At 44.9% G+C, this 13,447-nt stretch overlaps 1 protein-coding gene across 2 annotated transcripts in view; it reads right to left on the minus strand.

Annotated features, from left to right (window-relative positions):
- Gpc6 (glypican 6) overlaps positions 1 to 13,447 on the minus strand; it is a 1,078,957-nt gene that overhangs the window by 68,295 nt on the left and 997,215 nt on the right. The gene's annotated exons all lie outside the window — the stretch shown is intronic.

The following is a 13,447-nucleotide window of genomic DNA, read 5'->3' on the forward strand; positions in this document are numbered from 1 at the left end:
CAGAGGGCAGAAACACTATGGTTTAGGTAAGGGTAAGGCAGTTACTACCCTTGAGTACCTGTTATTGTGCTTAGCGATAACCCTCTGGGCCACAGCAGCCCCCTGGACCGAGAACCTGGGATCAAGGCCATGCACAATAACTGCATATCCTTCTACCTCATTAGAGTTCAGCAGGTGGTAAAGTGGTGCCAGGCTTACTAGTGTCTTAACTGCCTCCACATACATTTGACCATTAAACCACCCTAATTATGAATATCACCCTTTTCATAGATAAAAACTCCAGGGCTCAGGGAGGTGCAGTAAAGGGCAGATGTGGGTCTTGAGGCTGGAGTTTTAATGCGAGATCCTGCTGGCTCTAGAATATTATGCCTGGTTTACCCAAGATGGGAATTCAGGGGAGGGCTCTGGGCCTGAATGCTTATTCTGAAGGCTCCAGACCTGGGGTTCTCAAACTTGGTTTGCTTTGGAGGCACCTAGAAGACTGGTTTAAACACACAGATTCTGGGTCCCACTCCCTGAGACTGAGACAGAGATTAGCAATTTGATGTCTAATACACTAATGCTGATGTTGTTGTTCCTGGGACCATACTTTGAGAATCACTGCTTCAGAATCTAGGATATGGGTCCTCCACCCTGCTTTCATACTAGAATTTTATAGGATGCTTTTATATACACACAGATACACATGCATGTACATACATACATATGTATATATACACACATACATTCTTATGATCGATACAGATAGGTAGGTAGGTAGGCAGGTAGGTAGGTAGATAGATAGATAGACACTTAGATCCTATTTTAGAGAGATCCAGTGATTGTGGGGAAGGGCCAGGGCACCAATACTTTTCAATTTCCTCAGGTGACTAATGTGCAGCCTGGGTAAAAGCCATCATTCCAAGGCTGGGACCAGCAAACTGTGGTCTCCAGCTGTCTGCTTTCTGTAAATTACTTCTATGGGAACATAGCCACACTCACTTGTTTATGCATTGTCTATGGCTGCTTTCACCCTACAAGGAGAGAGCTGAGTAGTTGTGACAGACCTGTGACAGGCTGTTGGCCTACAAGCCTAACACATGGGCTGTCTGGCCCTTTATAGGTAATAAAAGCCATGCAGAGGAAACAACAGAGGATACCCTACCCCTTCCCACTTCCAACAAATCCTTCCAAATCTCACTCAGGGCCCTGTGAGGAGTAGCAGGAAACCAGAAGAGGGTGGACTCTTCTAGAAGGGACTGGACTCAAAGTTCTGATGGCATTTTTTAAAAAAATGACCTTTCTCTCTGCTTCTCTGCTTCCTGTGAATGCATCCTCCTTTCCCACCATCCTGACTCCTTCCCTCCCTCCCTCTCACAGTGACACAGGCTCCTTCATCACACAAGAGGATCCTTCACTGGCTGTCCAGCCATATCTCATGGTCCCCACCACACACAGCTGTGGAAAGAGACTGGTATGTGGAATCAGGGTCTGGATTTGAATAATACCTCTGCTTTGTAGTCATGAAATCCAGAGAATATCCTTTGCTTCTGTGGAGTTCAGTCTCCTGATTAGTAAAATAGAGATGTTTGTATCTCACTCCTAGGGTTACTGCAAGGATTAAAGAAGATTAGTCCAAGTGCATTACAAAGTACAGAATGCCTAACAACCATTTTTTGTGATTGGCTACCACTTCTCAGGAGAATTAAAAAAAAAAAAAACTCAAGGCTTCCCTTTGGGATTTGCCAGGATGAGATGGAAACTGTCCAGATTCTAAATTTGGGTTTACCCCACTTTGACAAGGGCGGGGGAAAGACCCAAAACTTCTTAGGTTGCAGTTTTTATGACCCGCTCGGGATCCCAGGATTAGAGTTCAGAGCCTGTCCACTCAGATGTTGACAATGCAATGCTGTACATGGCACTGGCCTTTAGTGAGATTTATGGCCAGGGATACATCTAATGCAAAAACCTGGAAAAAGGCAAAATGTAAATGAAGAAACTATCTTTACCTAAAACTTCAAAGTGCAAAATAAAGTAGAAAGAGGGTATAGCAGAAAATGAAGGGAGGCCCTGAGTATTTTACAGCTAACTCCCGTGGCTCACAAGACTTCCTGGTTCAGTGTTATATTAAGAGGGTAATGCATACAGATATTAATTCACAAAGCATATGAAGAGCCTGGAATCCTTTCCCATCCCCGATGCATAGACCAATTTCATCCCTAAATCCCTCATCTATGGCCCCTGGGAAACTCTTGTCATGTACAGAATCCTCAAAATGATTTCCAGAAACTTCATGTAAATATACAGAGAAAAGAAAATGTGAACCTCTCTCATAACTCACATATAGTGGTTAAAGAGAAAAGTGTCTTTCTTGTAAACAGAGATCCTCACATCTGTTACTTCTCTTGCAATCTCCTGACATCAGATTCACTCATAGCAAAACTCATTACTGGTCAATTCAATCAGAACCACCAAACTGATTCTGTTTATAAAAAATTCCAGAACATTAAAAAAAAAAAAAACTTTGGAAAAATAATCTACTGCTTGCAATGATTGGACACAAGAGCATCATCATATCTATGAAGCTATCATGTTTGTAAACCACACATTTCAAGTTCTGCTCTGAAAGCAGAGTCAGCCGCATTTTGATATCCTGATGGGCAAAGAGCAGAGCCAGTTCTATACCAGAGAGAATAAACTGGCAGCAAAACCTATGTACAGAGAGATTATGCAAAGATTCTAATTTTCCTTTTTGATAAAAACTTGCAAAATGCAACAGCAAGAATATAATTTGAACAATCTGTTAGACCCAAGACTGCTAGTATCTTTTTTCTTTTTTTTGGTCCAACTTGGAATTTTCACTTATTCATCACCATTTGCAGATTTAGGAAACACCATTTGGATGAGATTAGGCAACAGCTCATTGCTAGACATCAACCCAGCTACTATCCATGGGCCTCCTTAGACCTTCTAGTGACCAACCACTTGACCTCACAAGCATCTACTGGAAGAAATACAAACAAACCAGCAGGAGAGAAAGACCCCAAAGGATGAGAGAAAAAAAATTAAACTTCTGCCAACAGAAAGAGTCAAAGGAGTATCCCATTTCAAGAAGACATGTTTGGGGAGATTCTTTCTGCCTACCATTGTCTGCCCCCTTTGGAAGTTCTATTGTACAAAAAATTCCTGCCTCATATGTAGCAATTATTGATTCTCAGGCAGACAGCAGAGGTCAAATCTTAAGTGACTCTAGGTTTCTCTATAGCTCCATGATGAGAAAAAAGGACAGAAGAGCACATGCTTTTAATTTAGGAACTTTTGATAGTATCCAAACTTGGCTTCATGTCTATATTCCAAGTGCTGGAAATGTTCCCTGAGAAGGCAATTTTTTGCTTGGAAAAGCCTGGCAACCAATTAGTTTACCTTTCACTTTGTTTGAGTCCTTGATTTTTTTCCTGGTTCTTCTTTTCCATCTTGACTGGAAATCTTGTTTTTTTTTTTTTTTTTTTTTTGGTTTAACTCAGGGTTTGCTAACTAGGCTTCTTTCCAGAACATTTTGAAATGTACTTGCTTATGAAGGGAATGTTTTAAATAGGAGCCCTGGTAATATTTCCACCAACTTAAAAAGCACTGCTTTCCATGTACAAAGCTGATGGTCTCTTTGCTTCTATCTGTTCCCAAATGGGAGACAAATCAGTCCTAGGTCCTCTGCCTGGCTTCACATGACCACACAGCTGCTCAGTCTGGTTGGGACTTGAGCCATAAGCTGTGCCATGGACCCAAGTAAAGAAATCAGCACAGACTACCAGTCACCATTCAACCTTTGCTTCATTTAATGGCTGCTCTAAACAGGAATTGACAAACTTCATCTGTGAAAAGCTAAGTAATATTATTTTAGGCTTTGTAGGCCAAAGATCTATATCTTGACTACCAAATGCTGCTATCATACTATGAACACAACCTTAGATAACACAGAAACAAATAAATGGGACTGTGTTTCAATAAAATTTTGTTTATAAAAAACAGTTTGCTGATCCCTGCAAACAAACTTGCCCATCCAGCTTTAGCCCAACTCCTATAGCTTCTGGTTCACCTCATTCCCACCTAAAAACTACTTCATACAGTTCCTCCAATCACCCAAAAAGAGTGGCTAAAAACCCCCCAGATCCAATTAAAATGTGATAGCAAAAGCAGGCAAAATTTTGTTAAATAATTAGAGGGAGGTCCAGTTTCTAGATAAAAGGAGAACACTACACTTGTAGAGCCATTTTATATGGCTGTTTCAATGTCAGCATCAGCTTCACCACATCAAAGAATGATGACCACTTCCAACAAACCCACCAGGTCTCAGAGCTTTGTGAGCCAGGCAAGGAACTCCAGGCATATGTTGTGAATGCCATTTCTCCTCTGCGCTCTTTTCAGGTTACACAGAGAAAGACCTGAAACGCAGAGCTCAGCACATTGTGAATATTATTCTCTACCTTTCAATGGTAAGGAATGAGAGCTATGCTTTTCCACCTGTGATGTACTATAACTTACCTGGGCTCCTGATAAAATGCAAATTCTGATGCAATACACCTGAGAAGGAGGGCCTGAGAGTCTTCGAGTGAGACTGATGTTGTTAGTCTTAAGAATTCTGCTTTGAAAGAGTAGAGTCACCCACAAATCAAATGGATCACCACCTCTGGAGACAGGCCCATGCATTAGCATTTATTAAAGTGCCCAGGTAATTTTAGCATAAAATCAAGACTGAGAATTGCTACATTTGAGAGTCAGAGAAATGAACTGACTTGCCCAAGGTCACCTGGCCAGGGGTCAAGCAGGAATTTAAATGAGATACAATTCTTACTTGCCTGATGATCTTTGAAAATTATCCTAAAAATTATTAGTAGGCAGGTAGGACCTAGGCAAAGGTTGCACAGCTTCCAGAATAACAGCAGATGTGAGGGGAGGGAAGGAAGGTGCTAAACTCACGCAAGCACAGTGACGTTAGTACTAGGAACACAGGTGGAGCAGGCAGCATGGTACGCCACTCACCCCTGTGTGAAAATCCTCCTGAATCTTTCTTCTAAGCAACGTGGCAGGTGTGTCTCAGAAGGCATAATGAAGTTCAGAAACGGCAGCACCTTCCTCTGCCCTGAGGAGTCACCTCATGATGGAACCCTAGAGGCTGAGAATCACACTTGGCTTCCCTTCTGCCTTGTGAGAGTTTCATATTGATAGGAATGAGGAAAATTTCTAAGATTTCAAGTCCCACAGAGTGCTCAGGTAAGGGAAAAAGAAGAAAATACTTCGGGGAAAATTTTTGGACAAAGTCACGATTTTCTGGATCTCTGAAAAGGAACCAATCCAACATCTGAGTGGAAATCCATTTTCATCTGGAGACATGAAGTTCAATTTCATTTGCGCGATTGTTCAACCACAATTGCTCAAGATCTGAGATCTATTCTCTCTTTACAGCCAACGGGGAACTGCCCCTGGGCTGAAGAGCGTGGCTGTGCCATTTGGGTTGTGCCTCCTCAAGGGGGAAATGGAAGCATGATTCCCTTTGGACGAGTAACTGAACATCTCCCAGTCTAAGCAAAAGCTGCCGAGGACACTGGGAACCACATCCTTTAGGGTGAGGACATGAGGGGCCAGGGAACGGAGGGTCCGGGAACCCTGTGGGTTCACGTGAAAATTCATAATGTTGATCATGCAGGGGAACGGAGAGCTCAGGGTTTGGCCAAATGTTTTCAGAGACTTAAATTCCAGCCTGACTTCTCTCCACCTCTGTTCTTTTGGGAGACTTCTGAAAAGGCTTACTTCACTTTTTCATTCCATCCCTCTCTGGCTCCCTTTTGGATAACAAAGAAATATGAACCATTCCCTAAAAGACATTGACCAGACCCTCTGAAAAGGAAACAGAACCTCGAGGGCTGTCGCATCTGTAGGAAGCAGCTCCTCAGCGTCATTTCAGCTGCGCTTTGGGCCCCTTGGTGACTTTCTCAGCAGCTGCAGAGTGTGGTTCAGGACGGCTGGTCAGTGCTGGATGGGGTCACGGTATGTCCCACGCTCACACAGAAGCCCAGAGGGACCCTGGAGCCTCTGCAACTCCCCCAACCCTCCATCTGTCCAAGGCCACCTGGGCAGGCAGGGGCAGAAGCAAGACTAACAGGCAACAGACTGAAATGAGCCTATCTTCTCTTCCCTGCAAAAGAAAATATAAGCAGTGGGAGAATGTGCAGACCTAGTATCTGTTAGTCTGTTTAAAAAAAATTTTTTTTTTTTTGGGTGCTGGGGATCGAACCCAGGACCTTGTGCTTACAAGGCAAGCACTCTACCGACTGAGCTATCTCCCCAGCCCCCCTGTTTAAAATTTTTTGAACCTCTTTCTAGAAAGACTTCCAGGAGTCAGAGCCATGCTGCTGGCTGGCTGCGGCTACTCCTTGCATTCATTCCTGAATGAAGGACAGGGACTCAAGAGTAGGGTTGACCTTCATTAGACCCACCAGCCTGGCAAAGCTCAAATCCAGCATGCCAGGAAGTCTTCCTTTGGCTTTTTCTGTCTCTGCTGGGGAACTTTCTTTAGGCCGAATTCTGGGATAGCGAGCCAGGAAGTCGTCTATACTCGCCTAACAGAGGAGTCCTTCGAAGAAATGTGTATTGAGCGCGCTGGCAGTGGGGGCACAAAGATGGAAGCAGCAGGTGCTCCAAGGGGCAACAGTCCGCTTAGCATGCTGGGAAGTGGGCCTCAGCCCCGCTGGAGAGCTTGCTGATGCAGATGTGCTGGCCTTGCTTTCCCTTGGGGGACTCACTGGGCTCTGGGTTGGTCCTCAGGAATCAGTATTTTAATAAGCATCTTAGGTTGGCCATCCAAGTCCTGTGGATCCAGAATGCTGGTCCAGCGGCCAGGAGGCCTTCACTAGCAACAGCAGCAGATCCTTCTGGAACTGCTTTGTAGTACACCGCATCTCCAGGAAGCAGGAAAGGGAACTCTGCTAGTTTCTTCTCCACCAAAATCAGGGGGCAGGGGAAGGAAGAAGGCTGGGGTGGAGAAGTCAGTTTTAGCATTGGCCGGTGTGTCAGGTGACCCTGCTTCTCACAGGTAGGAAACCTCTTGGTGGAACTCCTCTGCCCTAAGAAAAGGCGACACTGGAGCTATTTCAGGAAAAGGAGAAGTACACGAAACCATTGGCGCTCACACTCCTAGTGACAAGAAGTGGTGAGACTTTTTACTTGATGTCACACATTCTGTTAATAAAGTGAAGAGACAAACAGGTGAACCTCTTGCAAAAGAAAAAGACCTGCTTGCAAAAGAAATGTCTGCTTGCATGTGAATCTCTGTTTCCAGCCAATGTGATCACTTCGTGTTCCTGTTAGAGGGGCAGTTTGGGCAGGGGGGCCCAGGGGAGGTGGGAGGGGAGGGTCTGCTGAGGGCTCAGCATCTTTAGTGTTTTGCTTTTGTTTCTGCTCTGACGGCAGGAAATGAACCGTGATATGAAAATACCTTTTTGCTGGTGTTGTGGCCTAGAATTTCATAAGAGAAGCCACAGCTGTGAGGAAGCCTTGGGGAAGGGCAGTGGGTGGGAGCGGGGGAACATGAGGGGAGAGGAGAATGGGGGAAGAGACGAGAAGAGGAAAACATCTGTGACGAGATGCTCCGTTATCAATCATCTCCATGAGATTCCAACAGTCCCCCAGCCTGGTCCCGGGTGCACCAGACAGTTTGCCGACATGGAGGGGAAACTTGAGGCCACAAACAGCCAGGAAAACCATGTTACAGCCACACAAACAGCCCGACCCTGCAGCAGGCCCTGATTTTTCAAATTAAGCATGAAATCAAGCCCATGGGGGAAGAAGTAGCAAATCCCCGCTCTGGGTCTCAGAGACAGACTGAGAATATTTGCCATCTCGTGTTGGTGGGGTAGATGCCACCATGCAAACAGGGCTTTGCTTCAAGGAAACTGCTGTTGATATAACAATAGTGGGAGCTGGAAGTTGATGCGCCTGTCCCCACACTGGGTCTACAGGAGGAGGGACCCAACTATTGCCTTCACTGTCATTGCTCACTAAATGTGGGCATTTGCAAGCGAGAAAGGAGCTTAGACATCTCCTTTGCCACTCACCTCTGCTCCCCTGACCCACCGTCTTAACTGGCAGAGGAGAGGTTCACCCACTCATTAAGGTTTCTAGTGTTTTTCCTGTGTTTTCACAAGAAAATGACAGCATGTAAGATAGAATGCTCCTGAACAATTAATTTAAAACAAGCTTGGATGAAAAGAGTTGTCCCGTAGTTTACTGCTATCAATAAATATGACATATATGAGGCTGTGTATGTGGAGGCAGGGATTTCCTCACAAACCTAGAATTATTCTGAAAAATGAAGTCTAGTTTAGCCTGGAGGAATGGCACACTCCTGTAATACCAGCCACTCGGGAGGCTGAGGCAGGAGGATCGCACTTTGAGGTCACAAGGCCCTAAGCAACTTAAGGAGACATTGTCTCAAAAAAAAAAAAAAAAAAAAAAAAAAAAAAAGAGGGAGGGTGCTGGGGATAAGGCTCAGTGATAAAGTACCCTTCTGTTAAAGCTCCAGTACCAAAAAAAAGTCTAACTTAAAATAAAAGAATTCATCTTCTTGACAGTGAACTGTGAATCCAATAAGTCTGAGTTTACTTTTTTCCCCTTTGTGATTCATTCTGGAACACATACACACACAAATGCATGCACATGCAAAGCTCCTGATGTTAGTGGAAGAAAGCAGAATTAAAAATATGCTTGTTACAACAGTATAACATTGTTTTATAATGCATTACCAGACGTATTACTGGACTGAAAGTTGAGAAGCGAAAAACACATCTTAGCTCTAAGCCAGTGTGACTGATTTTTCGGATCAGTCATTTCATCTTCCTGGATTCTAGTGTCCTCCTTGGTAAAGTGATGGTATTGGGCCAGATGGACTTTAAGTCTCTTCCAACTCTGAGAGTCCCCACGTGCAGAACAGATGTTTTCAACTGGCAGCGATGGCTCAGCACTGACCCCTCTGTTCCTTGTGTGACCGTCTTGAGGGAAACATCCACGTTCATGTGAGGAAGGTATTGGCTGGGACATTTAAGGAGCTAGTCTCTGGCTCCATTGCCATTTTGCTCTACTTACCAGAAAAAAAGAACCAGTCTTGTTTTGAGAGCTGGCATGAGCCAGTCCAAGACCTAACATGGCTTTGTTGTTTCTGCTAAACCAAAGAACGGCTTGAGTCACATTGACTCAAAAGGATTGGAAAGGAGCTGACCCCAATTCAAGATAATTCAATAATTTGGACACAGAAGACAAAAATATGTAATAACCAAAATTCAATAATCCTGGAGGGTCCTTTTTACAACTCCCACGAGCATTTTAAATAGCTTGTGCTGAAAGCCTCTTATCGTTTTAAATCAATAGAGCCATAGCCTTTGCTCCTAATCAAACCAAAAATAATGTACCTGATGATACTCTTATTATATAGGAAGAGCTTATAAATGAGCACCTTGAATCCCAAATTCTCATGGTCAGCAGGCTTTGAAAAGACAACAGCAATTAAAAGAGAAGCAAACCTAGCAGCAGAGTTGACTTCGTGTTCTGGAAACACAGTAGTCATGGCAGCCGGACCCCTCCTCTGCCCTGCCTGTCACCCAGGTCCTTTCTTGGCTCCCCTTGGGGTGTGAGCAACAAAAGAGGGAGCCACACTCTCCTCCAGCTCTGGGCCCTGGAATCAGTCTTCGTGTCAGACAGGAAAATGTCCCCTGTCCCTTTCCCTGCTCTTCTTTCTCCTTCCTTCTACCTCCTTCCTTCCTTCACCTTCTCTTTCCTCTTTTTTCCAAGCAGAGGATCTTATTGAAAGGACTGAGGCCAAGAAAGAAGCGACAGAATAGCAGTAAACCCAGCAAAACGCCTGTTCACCTCTTGGTTGACCTTTGACCGTGGTCAAGAAACCACAGACGCCAATGGACTGTGGCATCGGGCCCCTGTGAACCAGTAAATGAGACCTGCGGGTCTCAGGGGAACCATCCAGCAGCCGTTTCCAGCCACTTCAGGCTTCACACCCGAGGCAGCGTGTGAGAAGCCCTCAGTTCCAAAGTGCTTCACAGCTGCGGAGCATCCCGCGGGTATTTACTGTGCTAGAAGAGATCGTGAGGCAAATCTGGCTTTGGTCAGGAGATACGCTAAGTCTTGTAGGGCTGGCAGGTGGGACAATTTGGTGGACACAAATCCAGGAGAAGTAAGAAACCTGAGCTATTGTCTGGGTCCTCTGTTCGTCATCTTTGAACCACAAGCCTTAGCTTTGTGCTTTAAAAAGAGAGAGGTCAAGAAGGGGAGGGAAAAAACAGCTGCAAGATTCTCCTTCTTCTTGCCACGCCCCATAGTCACATCTACCGGGCCAGCACTGGTCATTGCACAGTTCAGTTACAGCCGGCAACTTGCCTGTGCTCACATTCAAGTGAGTTTTTAACAAGAGGCTATTTCAAATGCTGTTCACCTTCACGTCCAATTCTGTCACCTAATTTGGACTTTTCATGACCTCTGCCAGTGTTTCTCCCAGTCTGGCTTGAATGTCAGCGACACCACGAGCCAAGGGCAGGCGCTGCTCTCAGCTGCGGTCGGTCCCTCACCTCTCTGCACCCCGTCACTCCTCCAGGCCATTTCCATTCATTTGGCAGCGTCCTTCCAAACACTTTCGTATAACTTGAGCCTCTTATCAGGTCTCCAATGTGCACGCTGGGGCTCTCCACTGCAATCTTGCTATGGGGCTGTAGCTTAGAGAGAAGCTCCAGGGTTGCTAACTTTATTCAACAACAGTGCCCTAAGCCAGAGTTTGCTGGCTGCCATCTCTTCTGGTCTTCAATGACGAGTCCTCCATTGGCCGAACTCAAGCTCACCTGCCGTGCTGAAGCCTGAAGTCGAACTGGCCACTTTCTGTACAGACTAAGGGCTGGGGCAGAGGTGTTTTACCGACAAGCTGAGTGTTAAAGCTAGGTCCCACTGAAAAACTGAAATCTAATCATTGAACAGAAATGTTTTTCTTCCTTATTAATATGATTATAATAATAACAGCCAAGCTTACTATTGGTATCACCATTACTACCACTCATAGTATAATACAGATAATGGCCTACCTAGAGCTTTAAGCACCTTGCCTTATGTTATATCTTTATTATTATTTTTTTTAATGTGATGCTGAGGATCGAACCCAGTGCCTCACACATGCGAGGCAAGCGCTCTACCTCAGAGCTACAGCCCCAGCCCTTGCCTTATGTTATCATTACATTTTACAGATCAGAAAATGAGATGAGATGAAGAAATTCCTCACCATTACAGAATTTGCTCCTCCGCTTGGCTTCAGCATTTCTGCTATATCATGTGGAAGCTGAAAGGGGTGTGTACCTGGTGGGTGGGGTGGGGTCCTCACACACAGGGATCAGGAGGGGTGGGGAAGTAATATAAAGGAGTAACACAGCTAAATTGTGTGGGGTTGGCTTCTGTCTCAGTCTCACCATTCTCATTTGGACCCCGCAGCAGGTTTTGTGAGGCCAAACACTTTTTTCCTTCTCTTCCTCTGTGTGCCCCATCTGTATGAGGCAGGGAACAAATGAATAACCGAATGAATTTTAAAAAATGAAATACATTTGTGTGACATGCCAGCCTATCAAGCAGGCACATTTGTTAGTCAGTTTTTCATTGCTGTAAGAAAACACCTGAGCTAATCAACTTAAAAGAAAGAAAGGTCTATTTTGGCTCATAGTTTTAAAGGTCTCAGTCTAGGATCACTTGGCCCTGTGACTGTGGGCCTGTGGTGACACAGCACATCATGGCAGAAATGCATGATGAAGGAGGCCTATTCGTCTCATAGTGTCTGAGAAACAGAGGGGGAGGGGTCCAGGCTCTCCATGGTCACTTCACATGTATCAGCACTAGTCTAGGAGTTCTAGAATTTTGGCCTAGGTAGACTTTGAGTGGACTGTTGGAGCAACTGGTCCTGCAACCCACAGTGGAACTGCACTGAGACCAAATACCTGAGGGTGGTCCCAGAACATTATAATGGAACTGAAAAATTCCTGCTGCCTGGTAGGCAGGTAGCACTGTGGCTCACGCATTCTTCTCATGCCTGTGGTGACTGCCACGAGCAAACCTTCATGACAGTGGTATGAAAACAGCAGTCACAATTGTGTGCACTACACAATACTCCACAGTGACAGTGAATGACTGCATTGTTGGTTAACGTATTTACCACATGATACTTTTTATCCTTATTTTAGAGTGCTCTTTTTTCTTCTTTTTTTTTTAACTTATTAAAAAGGTTTACTATAAAAAAGGATGCTGGGCGATGCTGGAAGAAAACTTGCACATCTGTTTTCCAAGTTTCTTGATTGCATCAAGAGGCCAGGTCTGTGTAGGTGCACTCTGTGATGTTTGCACAATGCCAAACTCACCCACAGGGGCGTGTCTCAGGACATATCCTGGCTGTTAAGGGTTGCATGGCTATTATGAAAGGTCTATTTGAATTAGGCTGAAATTATAGTAGTCGCCATAGTGGGAGTCTAGTATTCTACAGAGGCAACGGATTAAGCCATGGTATAAGGCCCACTGCCCATGGAAGGTGCTCTTGATGACCCCAGGATGTCTGCTCTTTTTGCTGGTCTCTTTGCCCAATCCTCCTGGGTTGGTAAGTATACGAAGGAGGATCTCTTAGGGTGTGCCTGAGCTTGCCTTTCTGAAAGTCAGTAGCTCTGGTTGTACATGACATCTTTTAGTCAAAATCGCTTGTGAAAGAAACTCATCCAGCAAAGTTCTGGAGAAGTTTGAAGCAGCAATAATCCACAGGTCCTGGAGTGAAACCTTGTTCCCATGGTGGGTGGAACCAGTAGGCTGAAGCTTCAGACCTGCTGAGACGGGGCGGTGGACTTTTGGACCAGAAGTTTAGACACATCCCCGCAAGAGTACTAACCAAGGGTACCACTCACCAGATGACCCAGTGAAACAGGGCGACCTAGAAGACCCTAGGTACAGACTCGAATAAGTCACTGTTCTGTGCCTGCTCCAAACTGGTGGGATGCTTCACCAAGTCAAAGGATTTTAACACGCAATTGGAAGAGGAAGTTACCCCGGGAGCATCTCTGTGTGTTTTTTCTGTACATTTTCTGAGAGGCATAGAAAACTGCATCCCCAAACTGATGCTCTTGCTGGAATAAACTAATGCCGCCACATAAAATATAGAAAACATATTTTAGAGGAATCCAGGAGTTGGCAGGCAAATAAGAAATCTTCAAAGGTCAAAAGCTAATTGAAAATGGAAACCCAGGAGAGAAAACCAGAGTAATGAAGCTGACTTTGGACCTAAGGACCTACCCTAGCCCCAATTGGCCTTATGCTTTGGTTTTAACTGATTTGTAGGGTTGGTAAGTGACAGGAGATTAAAAATGGCTTTGCTGGGTGATGAGCCTATATTGCTACTGCA

Source organism: Sciurus carolinensis, chromosome 5, assembly GCF_902686445.1.
Source record: "Sciurus carolinensis chromosome 5, mSciCar1.2, whole genome shotgun sequence".
Lineage (NCBI taxonomy): Eukaryota > Metazoa > Chordata > Mammalia > Rodentia > Sciuridae > Sciurus > Sciurus carolinensis.